Source organism: Neovison vison, chromosome 6 (genome assembly GCF_020171115.1).
Source record: "Neovison vison isolate M4711 chromosome 6, ASM_NN_V1, whole genome shotgun sequence".
Lineage (NCBI taxonomy): Eukaryota > Metazoa > Chordata > Mammalia > Carnivora > Mustelidae > Neogale > Neogale vison.
In genome coordinates, this window is record NC_058096.1 from 199,104,802 (window position 1) to 199,118,530 (window position 13,729).

The window sequence follows — 13,729 nt, forward strand, 5'->3', positions numbered from 1 at the left end:
CCTATGATGGGGTACAGCCCCTCTCTCCAAAGGATGCAGGCTCTCTTTCAGGGTGCCCTCTCTACAGGATTATTACTGAGGACCCAACCAGTGCTGAGTGCTCGAACCAGTTGGCTCTTTCTGAGGTTCTGGGATCCTTTTCCCCCACAGTGTACCAGGACATAAGGAGTGGAGGTGGCAACCATGGCAGGAGGGAATGAAGCTGAGTGTGGCCCTGTGGACTACGGAAACGTGTTTCTAGGTGGTGCCTTGGTGCTTTTGTGTAAGTGAGGAGCCAGAGGGAGGAGCTTTCTATTTGGCAAACTACCTCTTCACTGTGAACGTCTCCACAAAGAGTTGTGTCTTCACTGGGCTAAACACCTGTCAGTCCATCCTCGATTCGGTACTACACACAGAACTAAGAAGACATTTACCTGAAAGAGACTGTCATGGCCTTAAGTGGTCCAAACAGATTAAAATACCTGGCACAGGGACGCCTGGGTGGCTCAGTTGGTTGGACGACTGCCTTCAGCTCAGGGCGTGATCCTGGAGTACTGGGATCGAGTACCGCATCGGGCTCCCGGCTCCATGGGGAGTCTGCTTCGCTCTCTGACCTTCTCCTCGCTCGTGCTCTCTCTCACTGTCTCTCTCTCTCTCAAATAAATAAATAAAATCTTAAAAAAAAAAAAATACCTGGCACAGGTGGTACCATATTCTGTGTTAATTTTTCTTATAAAATGTAGCCTTTTGGCTTTCTTAGTAATTATCTTCATGGATAGGGAGAAGTAAAACAAAAGAAATGAAAGGTAAGTTTTGTTAGCAAGATGGCCTGAATTGAGAATTAAGACATTACAATATTTAAAACAAACAAAATGCTGGCAAAGATGGTACTCTTTGGAAGCGAAATAGGGTGGGGGACAGGAAATTGGACAGGCAATGGAGGGGATCACTTTTTAATGGTTACTTTGTGTTCATATTTGTGGTCACATTGTTGTCTAACACCAATATGGCAGTTTGAAGCCTTTGTTTTATTTTACTTCTGTTTTATCCATTGTATAAGAATTAGTGTGGAATTCATTGGCTACCCAACATGAGCCATACCAATGATAATGATAGGTAACATTCCTTCTTGCTGGGTTAAAGAAGGAGTCTTCAAGATACTCCTCCTCATGATGAGTTGTCAGAAGGTCAGTAGTAACCTAATGCTACGTCACAATGCCCACGTCATTCACCTCCCTGCCTCTCATCACCTAGGCATTTTATCATCTCACATCATCGCAAGAAGGGCGATACAGTACAATAAGATATTTGAGAAAGGCCACATTCATGTAACTTTTATTACTACATATAGTTATAATTCTGTTCTTCTCTAGAGAGAGTGGGGTGGAGGGCAGTGGGAGGGAGAGAGAATCTTAAGCAGGCTCCATGCTGGGTGTGGCTTCCTGTGGCTCAATCCATGACCTTGAGACCAAAGTCATTCATTCAATGAACTGAGCCACCTAGGTGCCCCTCTTATAATTCTGTCTTATTAGGTGTCATTGTTGTCATCCCCTTACTATGCCCCATTCATAATATGTGTAGGAGAAAACATAGCATGTTTGGGGTTCGGTCATATCCGATGATTCAGGCATCCACCAAGCATCTTCAAATGTACCCTTTTTAAATTTTATTTAAAAATTTTTTTAAAGATGGGGCGCCTGGGTGGCTCAGTGGGTAAAAGCCTCTGCCTTCGGCTCAGGTCGTGATCCCAGGGTCCTGGGATCAAGCCCCGTGTCGGGCTCTCTGCTCTCCAGGGAGCCTGTTTCCTCCTCTCTCTCTCTGCCTGCCTCTCTGCCTATTTGTGATCTCTGCCTGTCAAATAAATAAATAAATAAATAATTTTTAAAAAGATATTATTTATTTATTTGACAGGCAGAGATCACAAGTAGGCAGAGAGGCAGGCAGAGAGAGAGGAGGAAGCAGGCTCCCCATGGAGCAGAGAGCCCCATGTGGGGCTCGATCCCAGGACCCTGGGATCATGACCTGAGCCGAAGGCAGAGGCTTTAACCCACTGAGCCACCTGGGCACCACGATTTTTAAAAAATTTTTAAATTTTTATTTTTATTTTTTAAAAATTATTTTTATTAACATATAATGTATTATTTGCCCCAGGAGTACAGGTCTGTGAATCATCAGTCTTACACAATTCACAGCTCTCACCATACATAGCACATACCTTCCCCAGTGTCCATAACCCAACCACCCTCTTCCTACTCCTCACCCCTCAGCAACCCTCAGTTTATTTCCTGAGATTAAGAGTCTCTTATGGTTTGTCTCCCTCCTGATTTCATCTTGTTTCATTATTTCCTTTCCTACCCCTGAACCTCCCCACCCTGCTTCTCAAATTCCTCATATCAGGGAGAGCATATGATAATTGTCTTTCTCTGATTGACTTATTTCGCTAAGCATAATACCCTCTAGTTCCATCCACATCGTTGCAAATGGCAAGATTTCATTTCCTTTGATGGCTGCATAGTATTCCATTGTATATCTATACCACATCTTCTTTCTCCTTTCATCTGTTGATAGACATCTAGGTTCTTTCCATAGTTTGGCTAATTGCGGCCATTGCTGCTATAAACATTTGGGTGCATGTGCCCCTTCAGAGCACTACATTCGTATCTTTAAGGTAAATACCTAGTAGTGCGATTGCTGGGTTGTAGGGTAGCTTTATTTTCAACTTTTTGAGGAAACTCCATGCTGTTTTCCAGAGTGGCTGCACCAGCTTGCATTCCCACCAACAGTGTAGGAGGGTTCTGCTTTCTCCGTATCCTCGCCAACACTGGTCATTTCCGGACTTGTTAATTTTAGCCATTCTGACCGGTGTGAGGTGGTATCTCATTGTGGTTTTGATTTGTATTTCTCTGGTGCTGAGTGATGTGCACCACTTTTTCAAGGATGTCTTCCTTGCAGGAATGACTATTCGTGTCTTCTGCTCATTTCTTGATTGGAATATTTGTTCTTTGGGTATTAAGTCTGATAAGTTCTTTATAGATTTTGGACACTAGCCCTTTATCTGATATGTCATTTGTGAATATCTTCTCCCATTCTGTCAGTTGCCTTTTGGTTTTGTTGGCTGTTTCCTTTGCAGTGCAAAAGCTTTTGATCTTGATAACACTTCATTTTTGCCCTTGCTTGCCTTGCCTTTGGCGATGTTTCTAGGAAGAAGTTTCTGTGGCCGAGGTCGAAGAGGTTGCTGCCTGTGTTCTCCTCAAGGATTTTGGTGGATTCCTGTCTCGCATTGAGGTCTTTCACCCATTTTGAGTCTATTTTTGTGTGTGGTATAAGGAAGTGGTCCAGTTTCATTCTACATGTGGCTGTCCAATTTTCCCAACACGATTTATTGAAGAGACTGCTTTTTTCCATTGCACATTCTTTCCTGCTTTGTTGAAGATTACTAGACTGTAGAAATGAGGGTCTATTTCTGGGCTCTCTATTCTGTTTCATTGATCTATGTGTCTGTTTTTGTGCCAGTACCATACTGTCTTGATGGTTAGAGCTTGAATTCTGGAATTATGATGCCACCAACTTTGGCTTTCTTTTTCAACACTCCTTTGGCTGCTTGGGGTCTTTTCTAAATTTTTTTTTAAAGCTTTAATTAATTAATTAATTTGTCAAAGAGAGCGCGCACAAGCAGGCAGAGGCCGAGAGAGAAGCAGGCTCCCTGCCGACAAGGATCCTGATGCGGGACTCGATCCCAGGACCCTGGGATCATGACCTGAGCCGAAGGCAGCAGCTTAACCGACTGAGCCACCCAGGTGTGGTCTTTTCTGTTTCCATATAAGTTTTAGGATTATTTGTTCCATTTCTTTGAAAAAATCTGATGGTGTTTTGATAGGGATTGCATTAAATGTGTAGATTGCTTTCGGTAGCATAGACATTTTCACAATATTTGTTCTTTGAGTCCATGAGCATGGGACTTTTTTTTCCATTTCTTTGTGTCTTCCTCAGTTTTTTCATGAGTACTTTATAGTTTTCTGAGTACAAATTTTTTGCCTCCTTGGTTAGGTTTATTCCTAGGTATCTTATGATTTTGGATGCAATTATAAATGGGATTGACTTCCATTTCTCCCATTTCTCTTTCTTCTGTCTTGCTGTTGGTGTATAGAAATGCAACTGATGGGACGCCTGGGTGGCTCAGTTGGTTAAGCAGCTGCCTTCGGCTCAGGTCATGATCCCAGCGTCCTGGGATCGAGTCCCATATCGGGCTCCTTGCTCAGCAGGGAGCCTGCTTCTCCCTCTGCCTCTGCCTGCCTCTCTGTCTGCCTGTGCTCACTCGCTCTCTCTCCCTCTATCTCTGACAAATAAATAAATAAAATCTTTAAAAAAAAAAAAGAAAGAAATGCAACTGATTTCTGTGCATAGATTTTATATTCTGACACTTCACTGAATTCCTTTATGAGTTCTAGCAGTTTTGGAGTGGAGTCTTTTGGGTTTTCCACATAATGTATCATATTATCTGCAAAGAATGAGAGTTTGACTTCTTTTTTTTTTTAAGATATTTTTTATTTGACAGAGAGAGAGAGAGAGGGAGAGGTCACAAGTAGGCAGAGAGGCAGGCAGAGAGAGAGGAGGAGGCAGGCTCCCTGCAGAGCAGAGAGCCCCATGTGGGGCTTGATCCCAGGACCCTGGGATCATGACCTGAGCTGAAGGCAGAGGCTTTAACCCACTGAGCCACCCAGGTGCCCCAAGAGTTTGACTTCTTCTTTGATGATTCGGATGACTTTTATTTCTTTTTGTTGTCTGATTGCCAAGGCTAGGACGTCTAGTACTATGTTGAATAGCAGTGGTGCTAGTAGCAGACATCCCTGCCATGTTCCTGACATTAGTGGAAAAGCTCTCAGTTTTTCCCCATTGAGAATGATATTTGCTATGGGTTTTTCATAGATGGCTTTAATGATATTGAGGTATGTACCCTCTATCCCTACACTTTGAAGAGTTTCAATCATGAAAGGATGCTATACTTTGTCAAATGCTTTTTCAGCATCTATTGAAAGTATCATATGGTTCTTGTTCTTTCTTTTATTAATGTATTATATCACATTGATTGATTTGCAGATGTTGATCCAACCTTGCAGCCCAGGAATAAATCCCACTTGGTCCTGGTGAATAATCCTTTTAATGTACTGTTGGGTCCTGTTGGTTAGTATTTTGGTGAGAATTTTCGCATCCATGTTCATCAAGGATATTGGTCTGTGATTCTCTCTTTTGATGGGGTCTTTGTCTGGTTTTTAGGATCAAGGTAATGCTGGCCTCATAAAATGAGTTTAGAAGTTCTCCTTCCATTTCTGTTTTTTGGAACAGTTTCAGGAGAATAGGTATTAATTCTTCTTTAAATGTTTGGTAGAATTCCCCTGGGAATCCATCTGGCCCTGGCCTCTTGTTTGTTGGGAGATTTTTGAGACTGCTTCAATCTCCTTACTGGTTATGGTCTGTTCAGGTTTTCTATTTCTTCCTGGTTCAGCTTTGGTAGTTTATATGTCTCAAGGAATGCATCCATTTCTTCCATATTGTCAAATTTGCTGGTGTATAGTTGCTCATAATATGTTCTTATAATTGTTTGTATTTTTCTGGTGTTGGTTGCGATCTCTCCTCTTTCATTCATGATTTTATTTTAAAGATTTTATTTATTTATTTATTTATTTATTTATTTATTTATTTTTTACAAAGAGAGAGAGAGATCACATGTAGGCAGAAAGGCAGGCAGAGAGAGAGGGGGAAGAAGGCTCCCTGCTGAGCAAAGAGCCTGATGCAGGGCTTGATCCCAGGACCCTGATATCATATCCTGAGCCGAAAGCAGAGGCTTAACCCACTGAACCACCCAGGCACCCCCATTCATTATTTTATTTATTTGGGTCCTTTCTATTTTCTTTTTGATAAGTCTGGCCAGGAGTTTATCAATCTTTTTAATTCTTGCAAAAAATGAGCTCCTGGTTTCGTTGGTTTGTTCTACTGTTTTTGTTGTTGTTGTTGTTTCTATTTCACGGATTTCTGCTCTGATCTTTATTATTTCTCTTCTGCTGGTTTTACGTTTTCTTTGCTGTTCTTTCTCCAGCTCCTTTAGGTGTAGGGTTATGATGTGTACTCGAGACCTTTCTTGTTTCTTGAGAAAGGCTTACATCGCTATATACTTTCCTTTCAGGACTGCCTTTGCTGTGTCCCAAAGTTTTGAACAGTTGTGTTTTCATTTTCATTTGTTTCCATGAATTGTTTTTTAATTTTTCTTTAATTTCCTGGTTGACCCATTCATTCTTTAGTAGGATGCTCTTTAGCCTCCATGTATTTGAGTTCTTTCCAACTTTCCTCTTGTGATTGAGTTCTAGATTCAGAGCATTGTGGTCTGAAAATATGCAGGAATAATCCCAATCTTTTGGTACCAGTAGAGACCTGATTTGTGACCCAGGATGTGATCTATTCTGGAGAATGTTCCATGTGCGCTAGAGAAGAATGTGTATTCTGTTGCTTTGGAATGTAATGTTCTGAATATATTGGTGATGTCCATATGGTCCAGTGTGTCATTTAAAGCCTTTATTTCCTTGTTGATCTTCTGCTTAGATGGTCTGTCCATTTCAGTGAGAGGGGGGTGTTAAAGTCCCCTACTATTACTGTATTATTGTCACTGTGTTTCTTTGATTTTGTTATTAATTGGCTTATATAATTGGCTGCTCCCATGTTAGGGACATAGATATTTAAAATTATTTGATCCTCTTGTTGGACAGACCCTTTAAGTATGATATAGTGTCCTTCCTCATCTCTTATTATAGGCTTTGGCTTAAAATCTAATTTATCTGATATAAGGATTGCCACCCCAGTTTTCTTTTGATGTCCATTAGCATGATAAATTGTTTTCCACCCCCCACTTTAAATCTGGAAATGTCTTTGGGTCTAAAATGATTTTCTTTTAGACAGCATTTTGATGGGTCTTTTTTTTTTATCCATTCTGATACCCTGTGTCTTTTGTTTGGGGCATTTAGCCCATTTACAGTCAGTAACTATTGAAAGATATGAATTCAGTGCCACTATATTGCCTGTAAGGTTATTGTTACTGTACATTGTCTCTGTTCCTTTCTGGTCTACTACTGTTAGGCTCTCTCTTTGCTTAAAGGACCCCTTTCAATATTTCCTGTAGGGCTTGTTTGGTGTTTGCAAATTCTTTTAATTTCTGTTTTTCCTGGAAGACTTCTATCTCTCCTTCTATTTTCAATGACAGCCTGGCTGGATATAGTATTCTTAGCTGCATATTTTTCTCGTTTAGTCCTCTGAATATACCATGCCAGTTCTTTCTGGCTTGCCAGGTCTCTGTGGATAAGTCTGCTGTCAATCTGTTATTTCTACCATTGTATGTTACAGAGTTCTTGTTCTGAGCTGCTTTCAGGATTTTCTCTTTGTCACTAAGACTTGTAAGTTTTACTGTTAGATGATGGGTGTGGCCCTATTTTTATTGATTTTTAAGGGGGGTTCTCTGTGCCTTCTGGATTTTGATGCTTGTTCCCTTTGTCATATTAGGGAACTTTTCTACTATAATTTGCTCCAATATACATTCTGCCCCTCTTTCTTTCTTCTTCTGGGATCCCAATTATTCTAATATTGTTTCGTCTTAGGGCATCACTTATCTCTCGAATTCTCCCCTCGTGGTCAGTAGTTGTTTGTCTCTCTTTTGCTCAACTTCTTTATTCTGCCATTTGGTCTTCTATAGCACTTGTTCTCTCTTCTGCCTCATTCATCCTAGCATAAGAGACTGCATTTTTAATTGCACCTCATTAATAGCTTTTTTGATTTAAACTTGGGTAGATTTTAGTTCTTTTATTTCTCCAGAAAGGGATTTTATTTCTTCAGAAAGGGATTCTCTCATATCTTCCATGACTTTTTTGAGCCCAGCTAGCACCTTGATAATTGTCATCGTGAAGTCTAGTTCTGACATATTACCGTGTCTGTATTGATTAGGTCCCTAGGCGTTGATACTGCCTCTTGTTCTTTTTTTTTTTTTTTTGTGAGTTTTTCCACCTTGTCATTTTATCCAGATAAGAATATATGAGTGAGAGAATAAAATACTAAAAGGGTGGCAACAACCCCAGAAAAATATACACTATATGCTAACAAAATCAGAAGAGACCTGAAACCAGGGGGAGAAGAAAGAGGGGGAAAAATAAAAAAGTTAAAAAATATATATATATTAGACTGGTGAATAGAACAGGGCCACCCACTTGATTTTGCGTGTATTCTGGTCTCTTAGAAGAAACTACCTCCCAAAATTGTAAAGAAAGAAAAACATATATATACAAAAATAAGGGTAAACACAGTGAAGGGATGGAATATGACTGTAAAGATGGAAATTTTAAAAAAGATTCTAAAAAAGGAATTGGGAAGATAAGTTGGTTGGAAAAAAGGGAAAAAAAGAGAGGAGAAAATGTGATCAGGCTGGAGACTAGAACAAAGCCATGTGCTAGATTTAGGGTATATTTTGATCTATTAGAGAAATTGTATCCCAAAATTTTAAAGAAAAAAATCCTATATGTATACAAAAAATAAGGTTAAATACAATGAAGGGATAAAATATGACTATAACAATGAAAATTATAAAAGATTTTTTTTAAAAAGGTATTGTTAAGATAAAATAGTTTAAAAAATGTTAAAAGAGGAAAGAGGAAAAGTTAAAAAAATAGAATAAGAAAAAAAATTAAAAAATAACTTGAAAGACTGAGGGATCATGGAAAAAAGCCATGAATTCTATGTGTTGCTTTCCCCTAGCTCTGGAGTTCTGCAGTTCTCACTGAGTAGTGAACTCGGTCTTAGGTGGATATTCTTGCTGATCTTCTGGGGGAGGGGCTTGTTGAAGTGATTGTCAAATATCTTTGCCCAAGGCGGAATTGCACTGCCCTTGCCCAGGTAAGTAATCTGCTCAGGTTTGCTCTCAGGAGCTTTTGTTCCCTGAGTGCTTTCCATAGAGCTCTAGAGAACAGTAATGAAAATGGTGGCCTCCCATTCTCCAACCAGAGGAGCCAAGAGCTCCTCTCTTCAGTGACCCCACTCTTCAGTGTACCCTTGGAGAAAAGCAGTCAATCCCTCCCATCTCCCTGGTCTCCAGCCGTCCTCCAAGCTCACCCGGCCTGTGACAAAGTGTTTCTGTCTCTGGCGCATGGCCCTGTTTGGAGTCTCCAAACCCAGCAGATTCCTACTGTGTGCTCCCATGCCTCTCCTCTTGGAGGAGGAAGAAGGGGGGCGTCTCCCTGGATCTGCTGTCTGTGGGGTCCCTGCCCCTGGATCACAGTTTAAGGTAACCCTGAGCTGAGAGCTCACTCCTTGGCTGTCTCCATAGTCAGCTTCCCGGCTCTGATACCTGTAAGCTCTGCTACACTCAGACACCCCTGGTTTTCTGTGACCCCACAGGTCCTGAGACCACACTGTCACCGCTAGACCTCCACCCCCACTTAGCCTCTGGAGCAGTGTCCCTCAGTGGAGCAGACTTCTAAAAGTTCTGATTTTGTGCTCCGCTGCTCCACTGCTTGCCGGGGCCAGCCTCTCCACGCACAGTCTATCTTCCTGTCGCTCTGCATGTCCCACCTTCCAGAAAGTGGTCAATTTTCTGTTCCTAGAATTGTTTCTCTTCTTCTGTTCTATCTCCTGTTGAGTTTCTAGGTGTTTGGAATGATTTGATAACTATCTAGCAGAACTCCTGGGACCTGATGATATTTCAGTCTGCTACTCCTCCATCTTGCTTCCTTCCAAATGTTCCCTTTTTTAAAGCAAGCTCTGCATCCAAGGTGGGGCTGGAACTCACAACCCATAGATCAAGAGTCACATGCTCCATCTACTGAGCCATCCAAGTGCCTCTGAAACAACCTTTCATGCAGAAGAGGGAACTACTGTAATAGCTAACTTGAGCATCTAGCAAGTGCCAGATTCTCTGCTATTTTCTAGAGTAAATTCAACTTTGTGAAGAGAGGTTATTATCCCCATTTTACAGATGAGAGAATGGAGGTTCAGAGGGAGTAGAGAGTAGGTAGCCTGGTGGAAGTTCCCCAGCAAGAAAAAGAGGGAGCCACTCTTAGAGTCCCAAGTTGGTCCTGCCCCAGACACGGGGCTCTTAGTCCCACATAAAGCATGGGCAGCAGATGTTTCTGAAACCCATACTCTTAGGAGCTGCTCTGGAAATGGTCACTAAGCCTCTTCCCAGGGTGGTGGGAAAAAGTTGTATTTGTTTTCCTGTGGCGGGAAATACTCTGTTCTGTTGAACTCCAAGGCCTGTTGCTGCTGAGCTTATTCTGTGTGAGTCCAGCCACACAGACACTGGAATTTGAGATCATTCCCTAAATGCATCTTGAATCCTGAGTTTTTGATTCTCCCGTGGGCATTTCTCCATGTCTACCATAAACTCTCTGGAGGAGGGAATGTTTATAACTTTTCTTCCCAACCTTTCCTATGGATTATAGCTTCTTTTCAGGCAAGAAGCTCTCCGTCCTGTCTTGGTGGCTTTTCTCCCACTGCATGCCCACCCCTGGCTTCCCTTGGGTTCCTCCGTGGGAGTGGGTGATTACTGGTCAGCATTGTTCTCCTGACATCTGCAGGACAGGCTGTGCTTCTTAACCACGCATGTGTGGGCAGGATGTGTGCTCTAGAAGGGACAGGGGAGGGGGAGGGACAGGGGGAATGAGAGAGGGAGACATGCAGACTCCCTCCTGAGCAGGGAGCCCAACACAGGCCCGAATCCCAGGACCTTGAGATTATGACCTGAGCTGAAATCAACAGTCACACACTTAACTGACAACCACCCAGCGACCCTTCCTGAAGCAGTCCTTTAAAGCCTTAGTGGGTGTTAGTGTTTGGCTGGGGAGAAGGAGGATATTAGTAGGAGACTCTTATGATGCCAGATTAGACTGTTAAAGGGGTCCCAGCTAATGTGAATGATCAGGAAGCCTGACTGGTGATGGAATGCAAGGGTTGCAGGGAGCCTACAAATAGGGACAGCCCTTCTCTTGGTAGGTTACCTGGCAGTTTCCTTAGCCATGAGGGGTGTGTCCAAATTGCCTAAGAGGGTCCTGGATCAACGGATTTGCTCTGACCCCCCCCCCTTTTTTTTGCCTATGAGGCTTCTTAGTGTAAGGCCCTGCTGAGTTGGTGCCTGCCCCCAAGGGACCCCAAGGCCATATTCTTCCAAAAGCACGCCATGCCCTGTTTGGTGGGGTTTCTTTCTGTATGAGAAGGGCTACTTCCTCTGAATCTGGAGGCAGACACCTCTGGTTATGAATCCTAGCTTGGCCACCTACCAGCTATGTGACTTTTGGCATGTGACTTAGCCTCTCTGAGTCCTCGTTTATCCCATCGGTAAGGTGGTATAATGATAATATCCCCCATTATACTGTAATATTATATGCAAATGTTATGGATACAAGGTTGTAGTATTTATTTAAAAGTGTCAAATGCTGGGGCACATGACTGGCTCTGTTGGTAGAGCCTGTGACTCTTGATCTTGAAGTCAAGCCCCGCACTGGGCATAAAACTTATTCTAAATAAATAAATAAATAAATTTAAAAAAGCATTTAAAAAAATATTGCCATTCTAATGTATTATGTATTATAAATTTGTACGTATCTATTTATACATATATGAAATATTATGTAGCACCATCGTAACTACCTATACCTCATGTACTAGTAATATTCTGTAACATAACAACCCATCCTACTGTGAGACTTAAATTCTGTAGGCAGAGTGTTTAGCACGGTTCCAGGCTCATCGTGTAACTTAATTGCTATTAATTATTGTGATCATAATTTTCTGGGGACCGCAACATATAAAACAAGGGCCCATTTACTCACAGTGTTCTGCTGCTGTATGTGGTTGCTTTGGAAGCCGTGAAGCTCATCAAATAATTAGGGAAGCCAAGCCCAATTATAACCCGGGAGAGGAGAGAACAGTATCCAGGGAGATGTTTGTTAAATTCTAAGTTGTTGTTTTTTTTCCTCTCAAGGGGGAAATGCTTTTTTAGCAGAACTTAGACCAACATGTTACTTAATAGAGAAGTGTATTAAATTTAAATAACCACCCACGTGTTCTGTGTGTCTTGAGGTGTTATTAGCCTGGGTTTTTACTGTTGTACATGTGGGTGAGGAGGAGGGTGAGGCAAAAGTGGAGCTGGATATAAAGACGAAGCTTTTGGTGAGTTCTCCCAGCTTTCCTGTGTCAGTCCTGTGGCCCTGGTCGAAGGCTGTTCTTGGAGCCAGAATTTGGGAGGAGAAGAAGGGGCTCTGTGCTGATGTCTTTGAGAACTTAGCAGTGATAGACCTGGATTTAGAACCCTCATCCCATGTTGACTATGTACATACTGGGTATCATTTCTCCTATTTTGCACAGAGGCAGTGTGAAAGCCCAAGAGATGAAGCCTCATGGCCAGGGTCACACAGCTGGTAAAACACCGTGGGATCTGAGATCAGACAGCTGAGATCAGAATCCCGATTTCACCTGTGTGCTGATAGTTGCACTTAATATCCTTAGGTCTCCGTTTTCTTATCTACTAAATGGGTGCAATGATGAACCCTAGCTCAGGGTGTGAGAATCAATGAGATTAACTCTATGAAGTCTTAGCGTGTGCCGCTTTAAGGACTCAATACACTGTTAGCTGCTGCCCTTACGATAATCCCCTTGCATTTTGCTTATTCATCTCTTTTGTATGGGAGAGCCAGCTAAGATTTTTGCTCGAGGCTGACTTAAGCCTGTGCAGTGGTCACTTCTGTCCAGCATCACTGCTGATTATGGCAGGGAAATTGAAGGAACGGTGTGGCTATCATGTGAAAAACCAACAACCTGGTCCCTTTTCCGTACGTCAGTAAACCAGAGGAACATCTGTGCCTTTTTGCACATCAGTGACTGAAACCTCAGGGCAAGTCCAAGATGGACCATTCTCAGGAATGCTTTTCAGGGAGGTGGTACTTTAAGCAAACATGAGATTTGATTTCCATATTGACAGACACAACATTTTTGGGAGGAGTAATTTATTACTCCATAAAAACATTGTAAAAGGTGTCTCTGGAGGTCTGCAGGCAGCTTCAGCCTTGGAGTCATTCTCCGGGACAGAAGTAAAGTGTGTTGCTGGGGTGCCTAGAGCTGCCCAGCCCCGCTGCTGCTGCTGCTCTCCTTACCGGTGCTGTTTACCCATGTCTGGGGCTGACCCCACTGGAGCCTGCCTCTGTCACCTGTATGGATAACGACTCATGGGGTGAGGTTAATCGGTGAGGAAACCGGTCCCCGCTGGCAAGACAGAGGCTCTGTGTCCTGTGGACCGTCCTCCTCAAAGTCGAGCTCAGGTGCGGCTTGCACCAGGGAGAGTTCCAGGCGCAGCCGAAGCTGTAAACAAACACCAGCTGATGATGTCCGTTTGGGAATTGCTTGTGTGTGAGAAATAAAGATCTAGATCGGGAGCTTGATCTGGCCCTTGCAACCTCATTTGCAACCAGGTTGAATTTTAGATTCAAATTTGATTTTTTTAAGGAGGGGGCGCTTGACTATTTTTAAGGTACTCTGGAGCTCTTGCGCTGGGGGACTGGGAAGGAGTTCGGGGTGCATTTGGCTGCGAAGGCTTGTGGGGCTGTAGAAAAGGCCAGCTGCCTCATCAGCCTGGGCCATTCCTCCAGGCCTCTCTCTTTCTGATGAAACTACATTTGAAGTCGGTGATTTCCTCTGAGTGTTGAATCCATGCGTGACGAGCTTATTGTCT

At 42.6% G+C, this 13,729-nt stretch overlaps 1 protein-coding gene across 1 annotated transcript in view; it reads left to right on the forward strand.

Annotated features, from left to right (window-relative positions):
* The window catches only part of ARHGEF3 (Rho guanine nucleotide exchange factor 3), a 316,269-nt gene that overhangs the window by 91,630 nt on the left and 210,910 nt on the right, over positions 1-13,729 (forward strand). The gene's annotated exons all lie outside the window — the stretch shown is intronic.